Raw genomic sequence first — 6000 nt, 5'->3', positions numbered from 1 at the left:
GGCCCAGTACCAATTGGTCTACGGACCGGCACCGGTCCGCGGCCCACTGGTTGGGAACCACTGTTGTAGTATAACTGTTCAATGTCCTGTTTATACACAACACACTCGCATATAATGATCTAGATATTTATACCATTATAAACCAACTAACCAACACTTTCTTTGAAAACACATTTTTTTAAGTATTGCTTTAAAAAAGCACTCCACACCATAATGTAGCTTGCATGGCCAGTTATTATAATACTTATTGTATGCAAGGTGTTGTGTGATTGCCAGTCTGTAATCTGGGTTTGCACAGGTCATGAAACCTTGGAAAGTCATAGAATTTTGTAAAACAAGTTTCAGTCATGTAAATCCTGGAAAATAAATAATTTTCTCAGGAGGTTCTATAAAAGTCCTTCAAAAGTCTAACCTTTTCATTCCTACATCCACTATTTTTATTATCAACAAGTTGTGTTATTATGTTTAAGTCAGTTTCACAAGAAATGACTTTAGGAAATGTGACTCATTAAAATGGAAAATATATTGATTTGACAACACTGATCAGTAACAGGCTATGAACTATATACCTTCATCTGTAAGCAAACAGGTGGCACATGTTGTTAGCATAACATAAGCTGAAGACGGAAGACTTTGGAAATGTCTTCCTCTACACTTGTGCTTTTTATAACAGGCAATTTACAACATGAACACTCTGCCTATACAATCTATCAAAGAAAAGCTCAAGGCATATTTGCCATAAACCTAAAAATCATAAAATTGTCGACAAGATGAAGAACATGTTTCAGAATTTTCTTAATTCTGTTTTCAGTGTAAACACATAATAAAAAATTACTTTTCTATCCTGAGTTCTTCGTCAATTATTGTCTCAAATTTGGTAATATAAAAAGAGAGAAATGCAAGTCCATATGACAAGAACGTAATAGAGTGAGTGTCATAAACCTAACTGCTGTGCATGGAAAGTTAAAATATTTCCCATCAAAGATACCCTGTCAGCTTCTGTTTAATTAGGTCACCCATTATTCATGCAATGATCAATGTAGGTCTTATAATTTGGAACCCGTTAGTAAATATTTTGGGACAATCTTCTGCTTTTAACCCTTTCCACACAGGTTGTGGGTCAAAGGCCATGTCATTGCATTTGTTGACTTGCATTCAAAGTTTTATTCAACTACTATTTTATTAATTTATGTCAATAAGTTTGGTATCAAACTGTAGATTATAATTAAAATTTTAGTATTATACATTATTTAATTATTAATTTAAATGTAAATATTATAAAAACACACCTAAACATCGATTTTTGTTTGTCGTGTGGTATGATGAATGCAGCACTGGTTCAAATTAGATGTTTGTGATGTCAAAATACAAAGTCTATAGTTTTATATGAATTAGGAACCCAAATTACCCAATCTAGAATATAAAATAAGAACCTTCTATCTTTTCTATTCGCTGAGATATCACTCATGTACTGAATCAAACTCAGTGGCCCTGCTCTCCTCTTTCCATTTTTGGAATCAGCCCCTTATATACACTTACTTTTGTCTATGACGTGTGAATAACTAATCAAGAGCTCAGAATGTCCCCCTAGTGACTTTATCAGCCATTTTCAAGTATTGCGATGTCACCTCATTCTTTTGATACAAATCTTCAAGTGGTAAGGTGAGTCTTTAGTTTGCTCGAAATTCCATATTTTTTTAGACCCAAATACAGCTTAATTATTAAGCTTGATAAATTATATTGGAATTCTATGGTATTGATATAGTAAGCTATGAGTTTTTGGTTATTTCAAATGTATATATAAAACTTAAAAAAATTATTTCATTTCACAACTTCCATATGTGAAATTCTATAAGGCTTAGCAACCTACAGCAAGCAGCAAACGAGTACAAAGGTCATAACTAGAATAAATACTTGTTTGCTTAACTTTATTTACTGTTCTGTGTTTTAAGAAATATAAGTTTAAGAACTTGTTTGTAAATAGTAATAATGTATATACATATATTATGTATAATATTTGAAATGTGACTGTATTTTACAAAATACTAGTCAACTAAAACACAACCGAGATAGGTCACTTTGTGAAGACTAAAGTTAAGTTTTATATTATAAAACTTGTATATTATAAGCTATTTAGTCTTAACTTTTTTATGGTGGTTACACATCATTATAACTTCTGTATTGTTAATGTTAGCCAGGCATGGCTAAAAGGTCAATGTAATAAGAATAATAAATGTATATAAATGTATAATGTTATGACATTTAAGCTATTAGGCTAAACACTATTGTTTTCATGTTATAATCTGTAGTCATTCTAGAATGAAACAGGCAATTTATATTTATTTCCTAATTTTTTATGGTGGTTATGAGATTGGTCAAGTGGACCAAACCCGTACAGAGATTCGTTAATGAAAATAACAGATAAAATATAGTGTTTTCTTAAGAAACGTTTGATAACTATCTGGACATTATAAAGATTTTGCATGGGAAACTTGAAAATTTTCTGACACATAAAAGTATTTTTAATCTTAAAATGAAAATTACTTTGCATGTTGGATAGGCAACATGTGAAAAGAAAGAAGGCACGACAAAAACACTGCTTAACAAACCTTAAGACTTAATAAAAAAAAGCTGATATTTTGTGTATGAAAGCCTTGTAATGTTTACTGATAATCTGCCAAATTTTGTGAACATGTGCTTACTAATTTAAAAGTTATAGCAAGAAAACTATAATAAGCACAAAATGGTTACGAGGTCAGTTCCAGGTACTGAGCCTGTGCTGAAAGAGTTAATAGACAATTAAGACTGTAAATACAGTATTGTAATGTATGTTATTAATATTACTTTGTCTCTTCATATTCTTATTAGATATGCTTTCAGATCTAAAATGAATAAAATTCTTAAAAAACTGGTTCAAGAATTCACTTGTAAGCATCATATTCTGAGATGAGTGATGGCACCCTTGTCTACAAATAAACTATTTAATTATTTCTTTAAATGTGGATATATATTATCATACAAGAAATCTTACAGGCTGAATATCATGTTGAAATATAAAGGTTTTATTGGCCTACAGGGTTTCCAATCATTTCTTATGTGGATTTGCAGCAATAAACTGAGAAAATGTTTAAAAGTAATGCAATTTTGTGGAAAACCAGGAGATGTACGACATTCTTAATGTGTGTGCAACAAGATGAGAGTGGTCTCAGTAACAATATAAGTGTAAATCTTAGCTTGGTTGGCATGGCCAAGTATTGAGATGTATGTTCAATAGCCAGTTAGGTACAAGTGGACTTGTTAGCAAGTTTTCAAGAAGTATTTGGATTTGGTTAAACACTAGAGGTGTTTTTAGTCCCAACCAAAGCACAACATTTGGAATAAAGATGCAAGGCTTTATCATTTCTTATTAAACTGAAGCTGGGAAAAGTTGAGGTATACTTAGAGTTCTATAAATGACGAAGAACTTGTTAGTGCTTTGTACAATAACATACAATAGTTTTGAATTTATTTTAATGTCTTGTGTCAGTGCCTTTATTTTTTGTGTGTTCTTGAAAGTGTTTTTCAATAGCTCAAGTACTAGTCAACGTATGCCAGTGAAGTGCAAATTCAAGTCAGCATAACTGGATATTAACATTTATGTTAATTGGCTGCTAGAACCCCTGCAGAATACTAACCATAGGCAATGCAAAGAATGAACAACAAAATTTGATAATGGAAACATGGATGAATTGGCTTTTAAAAGCCACATTAAATCTGATTCTTGGCAAAAGTACTTCCATGCACCAGTTTTTGCTACAGCTACTGCTGCACAGCCTCCAAGTTGGAAACCAGACAAATGCCTATCCAGGTACATAAAACATTAAACCAATAATGAGAATAATGCATGCAGGTATCTTGGACTTATTTCCTAATGTAAGCATAAAAAAAGTTTCATCCAGAAAAAATACATTTTACTAACAATGTAGCATACAAAGAAATGCTTGATATGCCAATGAGCCAACTGCCCCAATTAGAATGATTTAGCGGCACTAGTGCACTCAGAAAGTTAGGTTTAATATGTTGCTGGTTCTACATTAGTAATATTGTTTTAAAGAGACACCTAAGTGAAGCTGATCCGAAAAATCTCCAGACTCCCTTGAGTGGGGATTACTATTGACATAGAACCAGTGGTATGTTAGGTCTAACTTGCTGAGAGTTTTGATGCCTTGAAATTGAATATTTTTATCACCTGCTTTTCAGTTAGTCATAATATATAAAGTATATTTGCAGGTATTAGACTTACAGTTATATTTATATTTTATATTTTCTTATGAAACAGACTCTGCTCTCTTCCATTATCTTGGACAAGGAACAATGAAACATGATGGGCAGAGAAATTTTGTGAACATGAAAAAGTGTTGCATGTCACTATTCTTTTAAGAATGCAGAAAATTATTCCCATCTGTCTCATATAACGTTTATTCACAATGCAGATGCTTGCATAGTCATTTGTGGGCTTGACCCATGCTTTCATTACTACCTTTTAGAAAAGATACACAAAAATGAAAACTATGTCCAAAATTCACCAAAAATCACTCACACAGGCCTCTCTGTCTCCTGGAATTCTGCCCATGAATCCAACTAAAAAATTTAGTATACTTAAAAATCTTATACACATAGCTTTTAGAATGCCCAACTGAGTACATAGATGAAGAAATCAACTCTATAAAGCATTACTTCATCCACACCAACAAATTTCCACTAAAAATTGTCGAAACATTTCCACACAACCACCAGTACTAAAAACTCAACTCACAAACAGAATTGACACTAATACACCATACAAAAACATTACACTGTAATTTACCATTTTTCTCTGACATCAACTCAAAAATAATCAACACTTAGAGAAAACTTGCCAACAAACATAAAATTCCTGTTGATGTCAAATTCACTTAAAAACCTGGCACTAAACTAAAATCGTTATTAAATAAAAATTACATAGAATCACACAATTCCAATGTCATTTATAAAATAGCATGCAATAACTGTCCAGAATGTTACAGGTAGAAAATTGGAAACCAGATTCACTGAACATAATAAAAAACCCACCCATGTTTACCTCCATTGCAACTCAAAAAGCCATAGTATATCCATACAAAACACTGTAATTTTAAACAAAGAACCTAACATCAATAAAAGCAAAATAAAAGAAGCTATTTTAATTGAACAAAACAGCCCCAGCTTAAGTCAACACTCCAGAGTACCAAGATACCTATATTAGACTGTGAAGCAATATTCAGTCATGTGACATTATACATTATATTTCTTATACATATATTTATTTCATACTTCCAGACTTCATGTCTTAATTTTATAAATATCATATCAAATGAATTAAGTAATGCCTGTTTACTGAGATAAGAAGGACTGTTATGGTAGTTACAAGTACTCTCAACTAAAAGTCTGGCTTTGTAATGAACATTTGTTAGAATCTTGCATTCCAGGACTGTCTGTTTTCTTTCCTTATAAGTTCAGTTTGTTTACAACTAATTCTGCAGCCATTGATCTGTCTGTGTCATGACTAACTGTATTAATATCTCATTTTGTGAAGGCATTACTCTTGCTAAAAAAAACTTATTATGTTTAATAAGGATGGTGCTTCTTTCCATATTATGTTTGATAAGTGTATTAATGGTTGATAAAATATTTCTCTTGAACCTTATTCTTCTATACACCTGATTCATTCCTTTTACTTTAAAAATATGTTTTGAATGGAAAGTTTTTGAATACCTGACTTCTGTGTATGTATTTGAACATTGATATCCAGAAAGGTTTACAGATAATTCTTTATCACTAACATCTGTAATAATTTATATGACCTTTTTAATTTGTGTATTAGTTTTTACTAATCCTATTACAACAAATTCAGTTTCCAATTCATAATATAATATTTATACTTCCTTAAATTTCAGTAATGGACTAATATATGTCTCTTAGAATACATCATCATTGGAACGT

At 31.4% G+C, this 6000-nt stretch overlaps 1 protein-coding gene across 2 annotated transcripts in view; it reads left to right on the top strand.

Annotated features, from left to right (window-relative positions):
• LOC106464967 (ubiquitin carboxyl-terminal hydrolase 5-like) overlaps positions 1-6000 on the top strand; it is a 206504-nt gene that overhangs the window by 70789 nt on the left and 129715 nt on the right. The window lies entirely within an intron of this gene.

The sequence above is a fragment of the Limulus polyphemus genome, unplaced genomic scaffold (assembly GCF_000517525.1).
Source record: "Limulus polyphemus unplaced genomic scaffold, Limulus_polyphemus-2.1.2 Scaffold1796, whole genome shotgun sequence".
Taxonomy (NCBI): domain Eukaryota; kingdom Metazoa; phylum Arthropoda; class Merostomata; order Xiphosura; family Limulidae; genus Limulus; species Limulus polyphemus.
Note: the sequence above shows the minus strand (reverse complement) of the source record. Positions and strands in the feature narration are given on the sequence as shown.